The following is an 11430-nucleotide window of genomic DNA, read 5'->3' on the forward strand; positions in this document are numbered from 1 at the left end:
GATTACGAGTTTGGACAAATAGGTGGTATTAGAAAATAGTCCGTTTGGCTTAAGTTGTTAATTTTTTTTTTTTGGGGGGGTGTTTTATTATTTTATATAAAAATAATTTAACAATTCCGACACTAATAATCATCATCAAAATAAACACAATTTTACTTAATCCTCTTACTATCAATCCCATCACTATCAATCCCCTCCAATCTACATCTGAAAACAAACGGGGCCTTCATTCTCAATATATATCACTAAAGTTTTTTTGGGCAATTTTTATTTATTAAATGATAGTGATGTAGACAAATCAGCTGAAAAAGTTGGTAGTTCTGGCTTCGTTTGGAAAGTGGGTTGGTTTTTTTGGCTTTTTAACTTTTTGGCTATTTTAGCATGGGGTTAAAAAGCCTCGTTTGGGTTAGGTTTTTTGACTTTTGTGAGAAAAAAGATGAAATAATTGTGGTTTGGATATGACATTTTATTTTATTGACTTTTAGCTTATTTTTTTATTTTTATTTTTTTATGACTATTTTAGCCTAATAGCCCTCCCAACTAAGATGCCAAACGAGGGCTCTATACACCAATACAGACACCACTCTAGTATGATACTTTTCAATCCTCATGGAATATTTTCAACATTTTTTTTTGGAATAAAGTGAATTATATGGTGAAAATTAAATTAATATGGTATGAAATTCACATATGAAATGAATTTAAATAATTGATATACATTTTGAATAATTCTAAAAAATTCGTAATATTACTATTTAAAAAAAAAATAGATTTGAACATATTTTGGACACTTCAAAAATATACATGTCTGTCTAATACATATAACATATTAGGGTGATTTCATTACACACCACCAATACTCTCAGTACACACTATTACTTAGTACATACGCAAAATAATGTTTAGGGTTTAAAAGTATCTTATTTCACACCTTAATTTTCTATTACTTACCCTATATTAACACACCACTAACTATTTACATGCATACCATTACACACATCAAAAACTTTTCATCTTCACCACTACACACAACAAAAACCCCCACAATCTTTAGAACAGAGATCATCCTTGTCGGTCTTGATCTCCATCGTAGCGGAGGTTTCATTCAGCCCTCATCTTTGCTGGTGTTAATCTCCATAGTTAGTGTTGAACTCTTGTCGTGTCTCATCTCGTCGGCGGAATGTTTTATTCGGCCTCCATCTTTGCTGATGTTGATCTTCATTGTTAGTGTTGAACTCTCATTTCTCGTCGTCATTTCAAATTGCCATTCTCACCCTAGATTCATGAGTATATTTTGATGGTGAAGATCATGAAATATGAGCGTACCTCTTTAGTAAAAAAATCACTTTTGTAATCAACAACACAATTAGTTTTAACATTCCTACATTGGGTGGGTATAAAATTCTGTAAAAAATTTAATAAATTCATCAAATTAGTCATGTTCAAGAATACAGAGTTGAATAAACTTAATGTGTTCAAAATTTATATCTTGACAACGAATAAAAGTTTAATTTATTTTAACAGAACTAACTTAAAATGTCTAAATTTTTATGTATGAATATTTAATATGTGGTCGATCTTAATAATTTGAATAAAATAATTTTGTTCAAATATAAATAATCGAACATTGTGTAAAAGTTCAACATTAGTTATCCGAGCACAACGAACAAACTCATTTTCCTAATATATGAACGAGATATATAAAAAACTAAAATGCTAAGTCATAAGCTAACTTTTTTCAATATTCAAATCAACGTTTTCAATGTTTCAATCAGAATCAACCATCTCAGTGTCATCTATGGTGAGCAATTTTTCAAAACTAATTGATTTTAATATTCTTAAATTTTCAAAGGCAATAGTGTTTTGATTTTGAAAAATAAGTATAATGGAGAAGAGAATGAAGTGAGTTAATTGATAATGGACGATATCATGAGTGCATGTTAATGGTAAAGATGATGAAAAAATACAATGTTTATATGTTAAAAACCCTAAACCCTATATGGATGATGGTGCGTGAAGAGTATTTTGTATTTTTAAATATGAAATTTTTGAATAGGTAGAATACACCCCATGTTGTTCTTAAGGGTCATTTCATTAAAGAATATTATTGGAATATAAATTTAATCTACTAATAGTGTGTACTGAGAGTATTAGTGTTGTGTAAATAGAACCACCCAATACATTATATGTTTGAAGAAAAGAAATTGAAAACTAATAATAAAAGAAAATATAATGTAACCTATTAATCGATCCTTATCTGAACTTTAGAATTGAAAATCTATGTCACAACCCAAACCCGCCCCTATAATTTTAGCGTCGTAACTGGCCAATAATCCATGGATTACCAAAGACCTCTATACAGAATAATATATAAATAAGGGGCTAGCGGAAGCAAATATATAAAACATAGTCTATTGAGCTGTGCAGACATAAATGGGACAGATAATTTAAAACTTTATAAACACACATGTGACATCATATATATATATACATTAGTTGTACGTCACTCTCATATACAAATGAAACAAAAGTGGGACTTAGCCCAGTGCATAGATAAACAGAAACTTGTTCACATTTCAAAAAAAAAAAAAACAAAATCTGAAAACTTGGTTCACAAAACTCGACCACTTGACTCATTCTGGAAGCTCTTCGGGAGGCACAATGGTTGGCTGACAAAACAGAAGTCCAGGCGATCATCACTAAGCCTGGTCACGCGCCTGATTACTTACATACATAAATAATACAGTGAGCTGTAGCCCAGTGAATAATAACAGAGTGCAGGGTTTTAATGAATGTTGTTCATAACAGATACAGAAATCAGAATTCGGTAGTTAACAGAAGTGGGATTCATAATCATGTTCAGAAATCAAAATTTATAACAAAAATAGATTCAGAATCATACTCATAATCAGAATTTGTAGTTAATCTTACGTGGTACATTTATTAGTATTATCAGAAACAGTTGACTCATAAAGGGACAGCCATAAAGCCATACAGTTGACTCACGTGCACGGAGACGGTACTGTTGGCTCATGAGATGTACAGTTAGCCCGTAATTGGGACGTAACAGAATAGACACCAAATGTCACTTGAAACTAAGAATGCCACAAATACATTTCAGAAATATTGGACAACCATTCATTCATGCAGAAAATAATATTTCAGAAAATAGATCATTTGTTCAGAAAATACTTATAATTGAACATAGCTTTACAAAGTTATTACTCACAGTTGGCTCCAATAGTAGACAAACAGAGTAGATAACCAGGTAGCCTACGGCGTGTAACCTACACAAACACAGAACAGATACATATTGAAACTCACGGTCGGAATTCGTTTAATTCATTTTTTCTTTGTCTAGATGTGTTTCTAATCTTTAACCTTATTATCATGTCTTAATTAGGGCTTAAGAATGCCTAAGATGCAATGAGGATGCCAAAATGTATTTTAAAACACTTGGTCAAATTTTTGAAAATAGGGTCTTCGCTCGAGCGCAACTTCCTTCACTCGAGCGGAGGTTCAAAAATAAGGGTGGTCGCTCAAGGGCAACTTTGGTCGCTCGAGCAGTCTATAAACTCTGCAAAAGTACTGGTTGCGCGATTTTTCCATTCGACGGTCGCTTGAGCGCAAGACTGAGCAAACAGGGTCCTCGCTTGAGCGTAACTCTTGTCGCTCGAGCGGTCTGTAAAATTTTACAAAACTTCTGAGAGCATGAATTTTATGTTCGAGCCAACTTTTCGTCGCTCGAGTGGAAGTGCAAAACAAATGGTGGTCACTCGAGCGCAGGTTCTATCGCTCTAGCAAGTCTGCAAAATTCTAGAATTTCCAGATTGCTGTTCATGATGCAAAACTTAAATTCAAAGCCTTAAAACACATTATTTGGGCCCAAAACTTAAGAAAATACTTGTAAACTTACAAAACATCATGAATTAAGAATCATTACACAAAATCAAGGCCCAAAGGTAAGTGAATTATTCGAAAATAAGCTTGAATTATATGTATACATATCATGCACGTGTTGATATGAACTCAAACCTTCCAAATCATGTACAAATGGAGTGTTAAAGTGCAAAACCACAATGAGCTTCCATAATAGAACAAAAATAAGTCCTTGCATGTAAGGATTTGTTGAAATTAAAAACTCAAAATCCATGAATTATGCATGCATGTATAGTATGACTTAAATTCTTCATTTTCTAGCTCAAATCTCATACTCAAACACTTCAACCTCTTGAATCTATGCATTAGTTAGCTCAATTATATAACTAAAGGCTTGAATTCTTACCTTAGGTGCTCAATTGAGCTCTAGGTGGCTAATTGTTTGAGTTTCCAAGCTAATTCTTTCAAATTCTTTTCAATTCTTTTACCTTCCTAGCAAATTCCCTTAATTGAGATAAAGTCTCCTCTTTCCCTCTCTCTCACGTTTAGTAGGCTCAAAAAGATTAAGATGAGATGAATCCAAGTGGTATATAAGCCTTATATAAGCTTGATTAGGGAAATTAATTAATTAGGCTTACTACTAATCAAATGAGCATTATTTGTTCTAATTATTTCATTCCAAATCGAATTCCAATTAAACCTCTAGAATTTTCTAATAATTCCAAATAACACGTAAACCAAGTCAATTTCATGTTCGGATGTCGATAAGGCTGTCAATTCGCAGAACAAAATAGAAATATGAACAGATATTCCTACAACAGATAGATAATAACACAAATAATGCAATGCATATGCAATTAATTCAAAATTTCTTCTTAATTACTGATTAGGTACTCTTAATCATGGATTAGTGACTAATCACAGTTCGAGGTTATTACAATCTGTTATATATTTATTAGCGACAATCAAGGGCTAATCCTTTATATTCAGCAATAATCAATTAGGATTAAATCTATTCCATAATTATATATAACTATTCTCATTCCATTTTCATCATAGTTGGTCGTATGTTTTTCCTATGTATGTGTAGCCATATTTTGTCATTAAGATACATAGAAATAAAATCATATTCATTAGAAATACCATTTATCATGGTATTAGAGCCAGGTCTATGTTCTCGCAGTTGTTCTTCCGTGTAAGACAACACTCTCTGCAAACTGGAAGAATAACACAACTTCAACCTTCAGTCCGTCTTTCCCGACATGGGTGACGCTCAAGAGAAGGTGCAGAAATTAATTTATGATCTTTCTTCTCCCCATTTCCTACACTCCGCTGATTATCCTTGCACTACCCTTGTTAACATTGCCTTGACCTACACCAACTATGGGTCTTGGAGTCAGGCTGTCACCATGGCTCTTTATGCAAATAATAAATTATGCTTCATTGACTACTCATTACCGAAACCCACAAATCCAGATATTCAACCTCTTTGGAAATGCATATCAAAGATGGTCCTTTCATAGATGCTTAACAACATCAGCAACACGACCACACCAAGTTTAGCCGATTGTTGCACGTCATATGATCTTTGGTGTGATATGGAGTCAAGGTTCACTAAGGCAATCATGATACCATCTTCAAAATTCAAAGGGAGATCACTAATCTTCAACAAGGTAATCTTGGTATCACCAATTATTATAATACCTTCAAGACACTTTGGAACCAACTTGATGATATCGATCTGCTTCCGAAATGTACATGTAGCACTATTATGGGCATGGCATAAGAAGGTGTTGAATGAACGTATATACCAACTTTTAATGGGCCTCACTAAACCTTATCATGTTCTTTGCATTTAGATTCTCGCTATGGACCCGATCTCTAACCTTGGGAAGGTTCATGGCTTATTAATTGTGGAAGAACAAACAAAAATTACACCCCTTGTCACCACTATTCCATCCATACAGGAAGATTCGACAATGGTGAGTCAAAAATTTCAAACTCCCCAAAATCGGCCTAAACCCTACAGTGGGCAATAGCGAAATTCACAGTGTTTCTTTCCATAAAATCAGCCAAGGTCTCAATATTTTGCCCAACCTCAGCTACCCATTCATGCAGTGCCCACAACTGAAACTCACGCATCCCACCAAATATTTATTATGCCTTAATTCACATCAACACTTAGTTTCACTCCACATAAGTACCTTGTCACATAAACATATACGTGTTACCCATTCAAGATAATGTTGGTCCCACAAAACACCGATAGTTCTTATTGGAATGAGCATTGATCAAGTGCCCTTCTAATGAGACTTCAAGGGATTTAGTAGATGCAAACAACATCGTAAAAGTTCAATCCCATACCCATCTAGTCAAGTAAACATGTTATCACATAACAATTAGAAATATGGAACATCTCCTAATTTGCGAAATGAACCCATTGTGGTAAAACCATTTCCTGTGAGCCTAAGTATTCAAACCCGATAGCTTTGATACCAAGTTGTAATGTCCCAAAAAAATAAAATAAAATTGGACATGATAAATCTCTCAAATGGACTATCCAACCTCGGTTAATCATTTCCCCAAATGTATTTCATTTAATAAAGGAAGTATACGAAAGTGTTCATATGCAATAAATATTCAAGCTCCTAAAAAGATGAACCCATAGCATGTGTAATCACATTAAAGTGGAAGAAATAATAACAAGGTAAATGCCCAAAGGCTACAAATTCTAAGATTTAAGCCTAGTTATACAAAAAAGGTGTCAACCCAACATATTAAGCCCTTGGCTTGCCAATATTCACACAAAAGGAGAGCCTCTTGCCCTCAATACACTCCACGCCTTTAACTAGGCAGGATTACGGCATCTTCTCCTGCACAAATCTATTAGGGGTGAGCACAAAACCCAATAGAGATTTCTTAACAAAGTATATATGTTTAAGCAGTCCATACACATGAATGCAATGCCATGCCATGTCCAAATGTCAACATTTTTCCAGTTCTTTTGAAACTACATGCAATGTCTCATTCAAAAGTTCATTTTCTTCATGAAATTCAAATTTAGACAATGGGGTAGTAAATACGACTGAGGTAATCCCTAGGCTGGTGTTTGTAAGTAGGCATAACAAGCATTACCAAATCCCCACTTTACTGGCTCCTAACCGTAAGGCACGTGGTACCTCCCTTGAGTATGTTTTCGATCTTTCACCCTGGACACTCAAGCCAACTTAAACAATACCAATTACACCCCTTATCTGAACTTACCAAACATATGTATCCCGAAAAGTTTCCATAACAATAATTGTTTCCTCAAACCAATGAATTTAATTATCAAAACATGCTTGTGATTGAAACAATATTCAAGATGATGCAAATGAATGAAATAAGGGATAATTAGATAAGGTATCTCCAAAATCCCAACACTTGTTCAAGTAAACTTGCATTGTTTAATAATTTTCAAAAAAATAAAAAATAAAAAAATCATAACATAATACAAATCTATGTGACATATAACATTCACTCATGTTCACAATCAACAATCGTTTTCATTTTCCATACTCTAAACATACGCACAACATATTATCATAATTACTCAACCTCATCTCTTACCCCTTTCATGAGTATCTCAATTACACAACAACATAAGTAAGAATTTCTTCAATTAAGGATTTAACAACAATTCCATGGATGTTTTCCAAATTTCACTTTTCCCCAAATTGCCCCAAAATCTAGGGTTTGTTCAAAAGAGGGCTTTTCCTTCATGTTCAAAATGTCCTCGTACATGCATCCCTAGATGGCTCATAATTCACAAACAATTTATCTTGGGTCAAATTCATGAGAAAGAAATCACTTTTCGAACATTTCCTAGATTTAACACTTTAAAACCCAAAATCCGAACTTGAAATTGTAAGGAAATGAACAAGACATGCTAAATCATATATAATTCAAAGAAACTCCCTACCTTAAAACTTTGAGAGGAGAAAATAAAAAGTTCCGAAATCAATGGCGTTAAAATTTGATCTCCACTGTACACAACGTAGCCCTTGACGAGCTCTCCAAAATTAAAGAAAACACGAAGGTTAAAATCTCAATCGATAATAAGAGATCAAGGAGTAAATGAAATGGGTGGAGGGTTTCTAGAGAGAGAGAGAGATGAGAGAAAAGAGAGTAAGAGTTATTATAGAGTGAGTGTGGCGTGAAAAGTGAGAGAAAAGTGCGTAAGACTCAACTTTTGAAGTGATTTGGCACAATTTTTGGAGCAGACTGCGGACAGACCGCCCAAGCGACCAAACTTACACTCGAGTAAACAATTCAAATTTGGGAGACCGCTCGAGCTACCAAACCTGTGTTCAAGCGAAAAATACTAACTCCCAGAATCTCCACTCCCCTCTATAAAAGACTGCTCGAGCTATTAAAACTTTGCTGGAGCAAAGAACACCTACTCCTAGAAGTTCAGACTGCAAACAAGATACCGGAAGGTTGATTTCACTACTCGAGCGACCAAAAGACCGCTCTAGCGGTCTCAACTTGAAGCGAGACAAAGCATCTTTAAAACATAACCCACCTTTGTAGTTTCACTCTAACACCCAAAAGTACAAGAAAACATCTCAGAACTCGCAAAGCTTCACCAACTGAAACAACCACAAAGAAGAATGGATAACCACACAAAACTCAAAAGGTTCAACAATGATGAAGACAACATAAGAGACGAAATTTACCAATTAATGCACTCAATTTGCTTTAAAAGGACTTGGGATATCACAACTGAACACCTAGTTTAATGTAAAAGTCAAGACTTTTCATTCGGATAATGCCCTTGAGTTTTTATCATGACCCCATTTCGCCCCCAACAAAATGATGCCATGATAGCCAACAATCTTAGATTATCGAAGGCCAACTTATAAAGATTCACACATACAGAGTACAAATATACATGTGTGAAAATAATAAATTTAAATCTAACTAGTCCATAAGAGGTGTGCATAGATTAAATGAGATGACATACATATTAACATGGTTTTACAACTTGGATATAAAAATAAAACAAAGCTTGATATTACATCTTGATCACAAGGCTTCTCAAGCCAAAACATACAAAAGAAATGATCTATAAAGCTAAGAAACATAATCTTCAAGATGAATACAAAACATGAAACAAGACACATCTTTTACAAAGCTTAGGCAACATCACTTTCTTGTTCATCACCTAATATATATAAGGGAGAGGGGTGAGCTGAAAACTTAGTGAATGAAATAAGTAATAAAGGTTTGAATGAATGATATCCAAAATTTTACCAAAACAATACATATCATAGCTTATAACAAAAGCAAAGGCTGAACCAAGTTCATCAATCAAAGGCTTTCAAAGCTTCAAATGATGTTTACTAACATCTACATAATACAAAGGATGAACATTCATTGACAAAACAAAGTGTAGACACCCCATTTTTGACTGCCCTTAAGACTTGGGCATCTCAGGTTGATCACTCGATGATGAAAGTTATGCTTGTAGCTCGACTTTTTCGCGCCCCCTTTTGGAAGATCAAAAGAACGCCCTACAGTTCAGACTTCTGCGGTTTTGAATCTAATCTCACAAGTGCAATGTGAAATTGATAATCACCAAAGAGTCCAAATCCGGCAAATCTTTTGAAAAATTGATTTTGAATAAAAAATGCCAAAATTGGACTACTTTGCCAGATACAAAGTCGCCACCTAAATATTTTATTTTGGAAAAATTTAAGAAACCCATGACTCGTACCAAAGGCCATGTGTCCGTTATCACCAAAGTTGCCTCGGCTTGGGAACTTAGGTACGAGAGGGGAAGGTCATGAATTAAGCACCCCCGATCGCCCGATCATACTAATCATGATATGATTTTTGTCAACATTATGTGCTCTTGTTCCGGTTATTAGGCTAGCATTACTACGTGATGCGTGCATACAAGCATAGACTAGTTTGCTCAAATTAGAACAATGCAATTTCATGTTTGTTTTGCGAAAAGGGTTTGATTTTTCCACTTCAAGTGGGCTTAAAGTTTGCGAATTTGCCGCTCAACAAAGTGGGCTTAAAACGTACATTTATTGAATCGTTCCAATTTAAACAACAAGCTTTCATCCACAGACATTGAAGCAGTTTTAGCAAGTAAGCATTTAGGCTCATGGCAAGCATGCTAGACATGGTAATCACTCACACTCATGCAAGTATGCTAAAGCATTAAAAACGCACCTAGTACTCTAAGCCAAAAAAAAAGAAAACTAATTAGAAAAATGCATGTTCTTAACTATGCCAAATAATTAATGCAACACATGCGTTATGTGATTACTAGGCTCGGCTACTAATATGGCATATGAGACAATTCAAGACATGCTGTTTAAGCACGTGTTCAGTGAAGTATTGAAATGACAATGCAGTTTGAATGATGCGCTAAGCCTCGGTGCATGCAATATAAGATGAATGGATGCAAGCATAAGGTATGCTAATTGAAATATGTCCCTAATCTAACTATCAAAAGCGGATAAATAAAAGGGAGAAGGACATGGGATTGGAAGACATACACATTATTACAACATTTTGCTCTCACAAAGGAGAATCTGAATGCATAACTAAGCTAAGCTAATTAAACTAAGCTAATTTAAGCTAATTATTACAAGCCAAAATGAATAACTAATTAAACTAATAAACTAATTATTACAACAACAAATGAACTAATTAGCTAACTAACTAATTAAATAATTACAAAACAATTGTAACTAATAATTAAACTAAGTAACTAAACTAAGCTAATTAGCTACTCTGCCTCGGGAAGCGAAGGATGTGTATGTGCATGCTCGATCTCCACCCGAAAAGACCATCGTTTGGCTCTCAAAAGCCTTTGTTTGCATAATTGAACACTTCTAGAACAATTTTACTCCACCTTACCAACACTCTGCTGAGATTTACATTAGTGGTCAGCCAGCCACTGGTGAATGTTGCAGGTCACCTACCGGCCATGGATGGTGGTCTGCCGGCCACCTGCCGACCATAGAAAGTGGCTTGTCGGCCACTGATGCACTGGTTCATCTTGCTGCAACAGAGGACAAACAGAGCATATACAAGGTATTTCACAAATTGTTTGCACAACTCACCTCTCCTTTTCATGAACAAATCCAAGGAAAGGCGAACTTAAGCCACAAACCACCAACTTAAGCAATTTCATTGCATGATGGCTTGTGATTCAAGATGTGCAAGTTCAATAAATGCAAAATGAGACACAAACCTCCTCCTTTTCATGAAAGATCAAGGGAAGAAGCTGACCTTGGAGACTTGGATCATTTCATCACTATCAAGTATGAAATGGTCCAAGTTCCATGTGTTCAATTAACGTCCGATTGAACACACCAAGTTGTTATCTTGCTCATCTGTTAGTCCCAAGTTTTAGTTACTCATTTTAACTTACCAACCATCCTTTAATCAAATTAAGTCTAAAGGTGAATTAAAGTCCTCTAATGGAAAGAAAGCTCAAAACAAAAGTTGCTTTAGGTATGAAAGAAGTATCATACCGTTAGTAATGAA

Source organism: Camellia sinensis, chromosome 8 (genome assembly GCF_055761805.1).
Source record: "Camellia sinensis isolate YWXY chromosome 8, ASM5576180v1, whole genome shotgun sequence".
NCBI lineage: Eukaryota > Viridiplantae > Streptophyta > Magnoliopsida > Ericales > Theaceae > Camellia > Camellia sinensis.